The sequence below is a fragment of the Schistocerca piceifrons genome, chromosome X (genome assembly GCF_021461385.2).
Source record: "Schistocerca piceifrons isolate TAMUIC-IGC-003096 chromosome X, iqSchPice1.1, whole genome shotgun sequence".
Classification (NCBI taxonomy): Eukaryota; Metazoa; Arthropoda; class Insecta; order Orthoptera; family Acrididae; genus Schistocerca; species Schistocerca piceifrons.
The window spans coordinates 359,794,315-359,806,498 of NC_060149.1; the positions used below are offsets into that span (position 1 = coordinate 359,794,315).

Sequence of the window (12,184 nt, forward strand, 5' to 3'; positions counted from 1 at the left end):
ATATGGTCTGGTCAGCAAGTATTCTCTCTGCAATACAGCCACAGAGGGAACTGCCGGAACAAATCAAATGAGTTCTTTTGCATCGGATCACGGATAACCAAAGACCTCTAAGTTTATTGGTACCATGTATTCACGATAAGTGAATCGTTTATTTCAGAAACCCGTCAAATGGCTCTGAGCACTATGGGACTTAACATCTTAGGTCATCAGTCCCCTAGAACTTAGACCTAATTAACCCAAGGACATTACACACATCCATGCCCGAGGCAGGATTCGAACCTGCGACCGTAGCAGTCCCGCGGTTCCGGACTGCAGCGCCTAGAACCGCACGGCCACCGCGGCCGGCGAAACCCGTCAACTGAAGTTATTTCACAAAATGGCATATTTACAGAATCGATACTTCATTCTGTAAACACAAATTTTACTGCACAAACCCATCAGCTGTCATTGCGTCTTCTGGGTTATTATATAAACCAAAGACTGAGTTTAGTACAGAAACCGTTCAGGCGATGGATATCACATAGCGCATTTCTGCAGTAAAGTTCCACGTCTGTTGTCAACACTGCAGCGTTGGTTGTTTCTGCTTTCCCAGTTGCACTAAATGTCTTTTGTCGTCATTTCTCAGCAGTCATCATGGAGTTGTTGTCTGCATGTTACACTAGTGCAGTTATAATAACTTCTAATTTTATAATGTTTCACAGTTTTCGTTATAGTGCCTAGCAGTAACTGTGTGGACGAACCTCAGTTAAGAGGAAAACATGGTGTTATTAATGAAGACAATCACAAACGAAGTGTTACGGTAAAATGGTGCCAACGAAATTCGTTCCTATATGAAATTTGTTACTTGCCACTGTCCACGTAAATGCAGTTTATCAATTAATTATGAAGCAAAAAATAAGGCTTGGAACTATTTTTATGGATTGGATACTAAAAGCACTCAAGATACGTATATGCAAACATTAATAGGAGTAAAGGAAGTACATTGTAGAGTTAATACATACAAAGGCCAAGGTCACTTTGATACCGTTGCAACTGAATCTTCACGCTCAAATGAAGGAACCTATAAGGTTTGTTTATAACATTTTGTTTCTCTTATCAAAACACAATGCAATATCTAAATAAATAATTCAGCTTTCAAAATATGTTTTTTTAGAAAAACAATTTTTTACTGCTGAAAACCGTTAACTGAGATAATTATACATATTTTTTTAAAATTAAGGGATAATTGTTGTGATTTAGTCATAGGCCATACCTACTTCGAAAGTATGTTAACTACTACTCCAGATGTTTTGAAGCAAAACAATGTGTTGTTATCAACAATATAATGTTTTCTTTGGTTTCCCGAAATCTTCACAAATTGCTCTCAGCGGGTTTCTGAAATAACGATTCTAATGTCGTATGGCTCGAGGCCTTCTGAATGTTGTGGTTCAGCGTACCTTCCAGCGAAGGTGATTAAAGATGGAACACTTTTTCGGTCATCGGGAAGTGATTTCAGCGTAAATAACGACTGAAGCAGGAGAATCTAAAGAGCGACAACCAAATCTCTATGGGCACTGTGGTCTTCCGGTTGCGTTGCCTCTCAGATTTCCGGAAGAGGTGGCTTGGCTACGCGCTCTTTAGGCAAATGCCGGCTCATTACCGGGGAGCGCATTGTTCCGTCAGCTCGTGGCCCGTAATTGCGTGTTAGGCGCCCCCACCTCGGCATCAGCTCCGTAATAAATTCTAATGAGTTACACGACGGCCGGCCGCTCGTCAGGTATGCCTGTCCTGTTATTGTACGTCTGGCCGGCGTCAACTGCGGGACGCGGACACACGCCCACCACTTTCCGTGCTCGGCCGGCTCGCACGCGAGTAACGCTGCAGTCACCGAAATCTTGTCGCCTGCGCACACTAGCACGTGCTACGCTGGAACGGCGTCTCAGCGCAAGGACAGTAAGACAAGTGGCGACTTGGGAGAACAGTCAAATCGTCGAACTCGTTTCCCCGAGATGCACATTTCAAATCCTTGGTCAGAACATTGGTTTAGACTCGATAAGATTTTCTCAAACCACTTCAAAAAACTGCACGAATGGTTAGTAAACACGCTCCCTTCCCAAATCTGTGTTGCTAATCGGCTAACCCGGTGCACGGTGCACAACACCAGTTGCAGGACCGAGCGAGGTGGTGCAGTGGTTAGCACACCGGACTCGCATTCGGGAGGACGACGGTTCAATCCCGTCTCCGGCCATCCTGATTTAGGTTTTCCGTGATTTCCCTAAATCGTTTCAGGCAAATGCCGGGATGGTTCCTTTGAAAGGGCACGGCCGATTTCCTTCCCAATCCTTCCCTCACCCGAGCTGGCGCTCCGTCTCTAATGACCTCGTTGTCGACGGGACGTTAAACACTAACCACCACCACCACCCCCAGTTGCAGGCTGCCTATTTAACAGCTTCCAATGGCAACAAGAATTTGATTTGCCAGTATTTCATATAATTATTGACAGAATTTTAAAAAAAGTGAAATGCTGTCGTAGTATATTCATTAAGAGGTATAATCTTATGCTAAAGATTTAATAAAGTAAGACAAGTATTGCAGATGGAAACACTGTATATGTCTTGAGGTGCAAATTCTCGTCTTACAATCGACTCTTGTGCGCTTAGGAATGGAGAAAAGTTGGTAAAATATTCGTACTGCGCGAAGGAAACATGTAGTGAGTTGTAATCATAAAAGCGGCTTGACAGTTGAGAGCCTGGAGGAAATGGTTCGGAAATTGAAGTTTAACGTCCCGGTAACGACGACGTCATTAGAGACGGACTACAGAGTTTGAGTGTACATAGAAAGATAATGAAATCGGTCGCGTTCTTTTTCAAAGAATCCACCTTGGAATTCGCCTTAATCGAGAGGTGGGAACCATGGAGAACCTACGTTTGGATGGCCAGTCGGAACTTTGACTTACCGAATGAAGTTCCAGCACCGTAACTACTCGAACAACTCACATAGTTTGGTCTACCGAACCACCTCTACGCGTCTTCCACCCAACAATATCATATGGCTTTACTACCTGATGAAAGTTTCCCAGTGAAATTATGATGGCAAGATAGATGACCAGATAGTCTGAGAAGCACTGACGACGTCTGAAGAGTCGAACTGGGAAACGTTCTAAGGGTCAAATCTCACTCTGTCAAGAGAATCCAAGAACAGTGTATCTCTTTTTGTACATAAATTACTTGTATCCAAGGAATTGAGAAGGTATTCTGATACCACAGAATTAAGCTGCCCATCTCATTACTGTAAAAAATAATGAGACATACGAGTACAAGAAAATAAATAATTTTTAAAGAACCTTCCAAGTGCTATGATAGGAACCTGACTGGTTATAAGTGCCAATAAGGAAGTTTTTGTCTCAAGTGCCATTAACACAGAGGCACTGCGTTTTATTTATGATAATACACGCAAAGATACACAGCAATAAATATCTTGGTCGTATATTCTGACATAATTTAGTAATAACCGCAGTAAAGGGTGACTAAAATTGAATGGCGGCGTAAAAAGCCGAAGTTCAAAAAAATGGTTCAAATGGCTGTGAGCACTATGGGACTTAACTTCTGAGGTCATCAGTCCCCTAGAACTTAGAACTACTTAAACCTACCTAACCTACGGACATCACACACATCCATGCCCGAGGCAGGATTCGAACCTGCGACCCTAGCGGTCGCACGGTACCAGACTGTAGCGCCTAGAACCGCTCGGCTACTCCGGCCGGCGCCGAAGTTCCATTTTTAAATATTTTTCGTGTATGATGTTCTGTAGCTCTAAGAAATTGTATGAAATACACACTGTTGCAGTATAACCAATGAAAGCTGTATTTTAATATTTTATTTTCCACGGTCGCTCGAAACTGTTGGCGGTAAAAAAATAAAAATAAAAAAAAACAGCTCTGGTGGATTATTATTACAACAGTATACATTTCATACAAGTTCCATTTTTCTTTTTTTCCTTTCCTTTCTCGTTCATTTTCCAATACGACGGAAAAACGTGCATACAAGATTGCTGCGAATAGGTTCCACGTCTCTAACATATTTTTAAACGTTCTACAAAACTTTAATTTCAGGAAAGAAATCTACGTAGTTGACCATGTGAAGCAGGAAAGCTTTTATTGTATTGAGTGAAATGAATTTTACTTCAGAAATCTAGAAGTGCTCTGTTGAAGCAAGAGTATAAGATTTTTACGATAAAATAATGAATACGAATGCCATGTTATGCAAATAATTTTTATTCGAGACAAAAAGCGGGTAGATCACACTGAATCCAATAATGAGTTTAAATGATTGTGAGTTCCAGATGGTAATCAGCGTCGTTAATTTTAATCTCTCAACTATTCGCCTAAATCGAGTTTTATACTTACTAGAATGTCAATCTACGGACAAAATTTCTACGTCGTTTGATAATACAAAAGTTTTATAATCAGAACACGGAATGAAGTAGTCTGATTCGCGTCTTGGTGTACGACAGTCCTACTTTTCTAGGGTGAATAAAGACAGACATCCGCGTCTCGCCCAGAAAGGATAATGCGGCAGTAGCGGACGTTAACGACGCGAGAGTATAACTAGCTGTGACTTTCCTAACTGGCTGGCTTCCTTATGCTCATGGCCGACGAATTATTCTGGTGGTAAATAAACAAAGGGCATATTTTGCTTTCATTCTTCGTAATCAAGAAATCTGACTTGGAATGGCTGCGTTTGTTCGTGCCAGGTGTTCTGATAAACGTACAAGCCCGTGTTCAGTGTAGCTTTCTCGGGGCTTCTTAAGTTCTTAAGTCGCATTCCTGTTACAAGTGCTCGAGCGCGTGTACTTATGAGGTTATGGGGGTCATGCCCTTTGATCCTACTCATTAATGACATATGCGCTCATTAAGAATTCCAGCATCGCATGCAGTAGGACAAGTTTTTAGACGTGTCAAATGAGTCATAATCAAAAAGTATAAGTAATCCCTGTGTTGACCTTGAGCTACCAGAAAGTCTTACTACGATGGTATTGTAAAATCTACACAGGGAACTAAGGATTAACCAGTACAGCTCTTAATCGTGCCGGTAATGAAGGCACAATTTCTATCAGACTTATTTATGCGAGGCAAAACAGATTCGCAGCCTTATTACTTGAAGTTTGACAACCCGTCGACGGCGGATGAGGACAACGGGAAAGGAAATTGGTCGCGTGGGTTTCAAAGGAACCATCAGCGCAGATACTTTATATAATTTAGGAAAGACAAGAAAAAAATATGGACGGCCGAACAGGGATTAGAAAATCCGTTACTGTTAATGAGAATTCACTCTTAATTACTGAGCCACTTCGCTGTGTGTATGACATGACGTCGACAACGCCGCTGGACCATGAAGAAAATGTTTCGCCAATATTACTCGTGTGTTACCTTGGGATAAACAGCGCTGCGCATTATTTAGAGTAAAATATTACGGAAACAGGAGAGTTAAGGTAGCACCAAGCACGAGAAACTAAACTATTATTCTAGTCTACCAGAAATGTTTTTCCTCAATCACTAACCACTCTACAACACGTTCCTGGCCGTAAAACGAACAGGAAACAACAGTACTTTGCCCTGTATGACATTAATGAGAGAATAGGGCTACAGATATCATACGATAAACCTCATATATCACATTTTCGGTAAGGGTGTCGTCGGTATGGAATTCCATAATTTACTTCCGCCCCATATTCCTAATGTCGATTTCACGTTTATGCATGTGCAGTATTCTAAATAGTGCTTTAGCTTCAGGGTAACAATGATATTGTTAGCAGTTTCTGAACGAGGATCCAGGTTTTATGGCCTCTTATACTGTCCCACTGTCGCCATTTACTTCATAGGAATCATTTACGGAAAATTTTTACTAATACAATAGTATAAGCATATGTTTTTAATTGCATAAAAATTACGAAAAATAAGCCTTACGTGGAAATAAATTAATAGATTCGGGTTTTGGTGCCTTTATACTTCAGCTCTTTTTCCTTAATTAACAGTAATAATTTCGTGTTGCTCGACGACCGTGTGCAAGTGTTTCAATTGGACACCATTTCGGAGACTTGGGTGTCCCTTTGTACCCCAGTTATCCATTCGGGGAAAGGGGACCTACAGTTCAACGTGGAATCGGAACAACGAGTTATTCCTGCCGACTGTTCACATCGTTGAGAAATGAGGGATTGATTAACGGGAGACTGAAAATTTTCGTGGGCAGACCGGTGTTGGATCCTGCGATCTCTCTATTTGCAGGCACGTGCTTTACCACTAGCCCATCAAGTCCGACAGTTCTTAAATTGAGTGACAATGTTATTAATTTTCGTACATTTGGGTATCATAACTCACCCTATTGTTTTGCAGACTGAGCATCATAATTAGAAGTCATATTGCTTGGTTTTTAGTAAATATGTCTGTGTGAGGAGTTATATCGCCTTACAATAACATCCTACTGACAATATTGCTATGGGTGCACTATAGCTGCACTATAGCTGTGTGAACATAGATCTTGAGACAGTAATCGAGTAACTAACGCTACAGTTCGTTCGGAAACCCGAAGACTACTGAAAGCTTTTCCGAGCAGAGGCACTAGCTCATAAACCAAATGTAAACAGGTTGGTGGAATTTGAGTATTGTCCGGTTATTCAGCTATAAAGCTTAATCAGACGTAACTTCCAAGCCGTACAGTACGCTTCGTAGCCCTGTGATGTACCGACGAACAGGACAATGCTTGTTTTCTACGGCGGTAGACTTTTCTGTCTGACCTGATGCTTAAGAGGACGCGAGCCCGGGGCCCGCCAGAGTAACTCAGCTACGGACCACCTCCCTTGAACTCGGTGTCCGTAATTGAATTAATTATTGGAGAGCGGCGAGACAGGAAGCGGCTCGTTAGTTTGACGCAATCACGGCCGCCCACTGTGAGGGCGGGCGCAGACAATGTGCCTCCAGGTGCCGCGTCCGTGTTAATGTGCACGCAGCGATCCTCCGCCCCCACTTCCGAGTGTTGACCTTTCCATCTGCGGCGTACCCTCCCAGCCCGCTAGCTGCGTGTACAACTTGTACTTGGGTTCCTCAGCCTGAAGCTGCCAGGTATCCCCGTGATATATGCGGTTATTTAAACAGCAAAAGTTAATCTCCATGTTTTCTCAGTTCGGAAATGATGGATCCCATTTTTAGTAGCACTAGACAAAAAGAAAGTGGTGTAGTCCGAAGAGTGAAGTCCCAGGCTACAGTCAGTGCCTCACAGCGGCAGCACAAGCTAGAGACAGTCAGTGCCCGACCCAGCAACGAATGAGAATCGTCGGCGAAGACGCGCCCACAGTAGATTCCATACGCCGCCGCTATCGGAAGACTACTTACGTCAGAGCGCAGCCCCGCTCGCCCCACTGTGTGATCGTCGATTAAGACAACAGCATAAACATAGCTCCGGCAGAGCGAATATTATTAGTCAGAACTGTGTACTGAAATTAAAGACACATTAAGATGTCACTATACTCTACTGATTTTCAAGTACATACAGTACGCTTGCACTCGGCAACAGTCATAAGTATATACTACGATTCAAGTGGACATGGATACCCTCTAAGTTAAGTATTACAGATCAAAGCATTTTGCTCAAGTTACTAATATTTTACGTGTGTTGTAGAATCCGCTCGACCTCTTCCTGCAATAAACCTAGGCTTGCTACAGGCCGGCCGGAGTGGCCGTGCGGTTCTGGGCGCTACAGTCTGGAGCCGAGCGACCGTTACGTCGCAGGTTCGAATCCTGCCTCGGGCATGGATGTGTGTGATGTCCTTAGGTTAATTAGGTTTAATTAGTTCTAAGTTCTAGACGACTGATGACCTCAGAAGTTAAGTCGCATAGTGCTCAGAACCATTTGAACCTTGCTACGATACACAGTCGAAAATGAGGGATGAGCAATGTAAACTTTGAGACTTTCCGATGACGGCGAAGGACTTGGAAGGTCAATTGAACAAAATGGTTAATGTCTTGAAAAAACGTTATAAGATGAATAGCAACAAAAGTGAAAGAAACTACAGAATGCAGAGAAGCTTAGGAAAATCAGATGATGCTGAGGGATTTGCATTTGGAAAGGGACACTAAAAGTGGTAGATGAGTTTTGCAACATATCTGACCATAGCCGAAGCAGAGAGGATATGAAGTGAAGACTAGCAATAACGAGAAAAGAACGCCCAAAAAAGAGAAAATTTTTAACATCTAATATAAATTAAGTATTAGTAAGTCTTTCATTAAACTAATTGTCTGGAGTATAACCCCAAACGAATATGAAACGTGGACGATAAGCTTTTCAGACTGGAAGGGAATATACCCTGTGATGCTACAGAAGAACGCTAATGATTAGGTGGGTAGATCAGATAACTAATGATTAGGTACTGAATCAAATTCTGGAGAAAATTAATTTATGACTAAAAGAAGTGATCTATTGATAGGACACATCCTGAGGCATCGAGGAATGGTTGATGTGGTAATGGAGGGAGATGTGGGTGTAAAAACTGTAGATGGAGACTAAAGCTTCGGAGGTCTATAGATTTCAGTAGTTATGCAGAGGCGTCCACAGGATAGACTACCACGGAAAGCTGCACGAAAACAGTATCTGGACTGAAGACCACAACAACAACAACAGCACTATTGGGTAGAAGAAAGTGGTTTTTCCAATGCAAAACCATGGAATTATTTTAACGTTAAATCTTACATCAGTTCTCTGTCCTCACACTTATTACCAGATAGAAGAGTATATGCACCAGTCATTGCGTACCAAGGAACAGCGTGTATGAATACGCTCCAACTGAAAACAATGTAAGCAACATTGTGAGGTTTAGCTCAGTACCGAGAAAAGAGAAGCTTTGGCTTGAGTGATTGTGAGTTCCACGTGAACTCGACCTGAAATTAAATACCCGGACGTCAGGTCGCCTACGTTGCTCTATATAATTTCCAGCAGTGAATAGGGATGTCTATTTTTATTTGGCCGGAGTGACGGCCTTATGTATTGTAACTCAAGGTGTGATTCTAATAAACTATATTGGCTATCAATGCAAGCTTTATTTTTCCGTATGTTACGAGAATCAGTTAATAATGTATAAGTAATGCATGCAACCAGCTATTTGTATCATGGCTTTTGTATAGGGGGCTGCACTAACAATAAGCAGAATCAAATTTGTGGCGAAGGTGTGCAGAAACGTCGGGTGAGCTGACTGAAATAACGTGAGTCCACGAGAACTTTGATGTTTCCATAGCAAGCGGCAGATGAAAAGTATAGGTCTCATGTGGAATTATTGGCGATTTCATCCGATGCGGACAGTAAGAAGAGAGACGAAAAAGCCATAGTAAGTTTAAAAACAGAGTATTGTAAGCGTTATGTGAAACTCTGAATTTTATAAGTTGAAGGAGTAGATACTTAAAATATTTTCACGATAGAAAATTATGACTTAGTGTGAAAACAGGGTAGACAGTAATGGGGAATATTCAAGAAAGTCTAATTGTGCAGATATTGCGGGAAATACAAGGTAATACAGTCGAACTTAAACAGGACACTAACATGCCAAAAAATATCAAGTAAATAAAAGAGATAAACAAATGAATGTTTCCAGGGAAAATACTCAGTATGTGGAGAAGTTTTTGTGAGAAACTGAGTGAAGTAGATATCAAGCTAGGTTCAGTAACTGAAAATATTGTTGGGTAGTATCTTAAATTCAGTAATGAAGTTAGGGAACTTACTGAAAACCCTCATATATTCAAGTTGTCAAGTTGAAATAGTTAAAAATATTTGTACTGTGGAGACTGCTGCATAGAAATTATAGTTGGATAAAATGGTTCAAATGGCTCTGAGCACTATGGGACTTAACTTCTGAGGTCATCAGTTCCCTAGAACTTAGAACTACTTAAACCTAACTAACCTAAAGACATCACACACATCCATGCAGGATTCGAACCTGCGACCGTAGCGGTCGCGCTTTTCCAGACTGAAGCGCAAGAACCGCTCGGCCACCTTGGAAATTAACACATTAACAAGTAATACAACCACAGTAGAGAGCACATTCACACAGAAAATTAATAGTATGGAGACTGAGCAGAGTACGATATTTAGCGTTATATCTATATGTCCCTGATTTATTAATAATGATTTTAGAAACATTTCAATAGTAATGAGCAAATATATTTTGGAACTGTAATAGCTGTACTACCGTTGAACTGTAAAGGTAATGTTGTTGGCATTAGTGACGGCTCAAAAACAACTGTTTCAAAATGGTCTTTAGTTAACATGGTTTTATCTTGAAAAATAATTAGATCTATTTTCCTGCAGATACTGAGAAGACATGAATTAGTGAAAGATTCAGAGTGTATGCTTAAATGCTGTATCATACAGGCCTAGAAACGATAGTACGAGTACTTCCTTCATGAAGGACTTGGAGAAACTGATGCACTTAAAAAGAATTCTGGGGTCATTGACCATCATATCCACTTTTAAGTGGAAGTTACCAGAAAAATTCCGATCTAATGTCATCAGTGCACAAATTGACGAAGGAGATGATTGCATGCAATACGTAGAGAGAATGGTTAAGAGAATTAATTAAAAATGGGAAGAACAGTAATTAGGATAGAGAACTGCTGAGGTACAGGAATAACAAAATATTGGAACCCAGCTCATCTCGGATAGGAGTCAAGCACCTGAATGCTACGACACCTAGCTCAGGAATCCAGCGAAAGAAGTAAGAATCATCGATTGTGACCCAGCAACTCAAGATTACGTAAGGAAGAGGAATAATAGATTTAGATAGATTAAATGTAGGTCCGAATGAGAAAAAATCCTGTATATTTAGACAAGTAAATAACTTTAATCTCCATCTATCATCACGATTGCCTTTTATCGACAATTGCTCTGAAAATTTTAGTATCCCCCTAGTGACATCATATTCATTACTGCTTAGACTGTTACCGTATATAATTGTAAGAATCCAGGTAATACAGGAAAATACGTTGCATCCTTTATCTCAAACAGACCCTGGTTTTGAACGGTACGTCCAAATAATTTGGTAGAAAGAGACACCTATTTCTTTAATAAAAGATGGATAGCTTCGAATACATTGATGGAGATTGGTTTATTGGTAACTGTTGTAGTAGTCTAGTTTTTCTCGACGAACAACCAATGGACGGGACTCCAAATTATGAAGGTCTACTGCTTTCATCTTTCTCAGGCACTAACGAAAAGAGCAAAATGTGAGGAAACGGGAAAAAAATTCTTTTGTAGCTGTGATTTCGTATTGGAAACGCACTACGTCAACAGATTTATGTTACTCTTCGGAACGGATTGTGTGTAAATTCGTTAGCAGGGAGCGATATATCACGGCCGTAGCGGGAGCGGTATGTGAATGCGTGGCCGGGTGGCGATTCACAGGCCAGCTGACCAGTGGTCGCCCTTTGTGTCCGCGGGACCCGGCCTATTTTTACGGGCAAACCGTGCCTTCCCCTTGAAATTCGAAAGTGAAAACTGGCGTCGTGAAGAGCCGCACGTTCCACGTCAACTGGTAATCGGCTTGAGGGCCTAATCTCGGGTAATATTTTCACTTTACTTTGACGGTCAGCCCGCGCGGCGCGGCGGAGTAATCTTCCTCGTGTGATGGTGCCAAATAGTCCGATATTAGAGTATTATCTAGCTCTAGATGCAGCGAAGGAGCTTAGCTGCTGCCGCAGCTTTCTCACGCAATCACGCAGTCCCCGGGCTTGGCGATTTGATGGAAGCGCACGCGCCAGCGCTAACTCCTGCCACGGAATTTTAATTCCAGGGACACCGCGCTACGGACTGCCGCTGGAGCCCTCCGACGGGAAATTCCTCGGCGAAGTATCTTTTTGCGTTAATCGATAGTCCGAATTCGGCTGTATAACTTCGGGGGTCTTTTGTTAGCCGACTTTCGTCATGAATAATAAACTAAAGGTCAGCTCGGGGAAAACGAAGTAGGGGTAAAAAGTAGGAGAAGACGAAAGAAGGAGTGAGTAGAGAGGAAAGCGCTGAAATATCCTAAAAGCGGAGCCGGAGCTCTGGAAGAAGCAAGTCCTCAGCTATACCTGTCCCATCGATTTCGTTGCTACCCCGTAATCAATGGTTACGTATATATTAGGAGTTGTGGAAACGCAGCGGTTTCCCAAGTAGTCGCAGTGGGA

The 12,184-nt window shown here is 41.8% G+C and overlaps 1 protein-coding gene and 1 non-coding gene across 2 annotated transcripts in view; one reads left to right on the plus strand and one right to left on the minus strand.

Annotated features, from left to right (window-relative positions):
• The window catches only part of LOC124722353, a gene marked incomplete at its 3' end in the record, with an annotated part of 821,905 nt that overhangs the window by 732,013 nt on the left and 77,708 nt on the right, over positions 1-12,184 (minus strand). The window lies entirely within an intron of this gene.
• On the plus strand, positions 2,155-2,227 carry Trnaa-cgc. Its single transcript has one exon. It is a non-coding gene; the product is annotated as a tRNA-Ala (tRNA).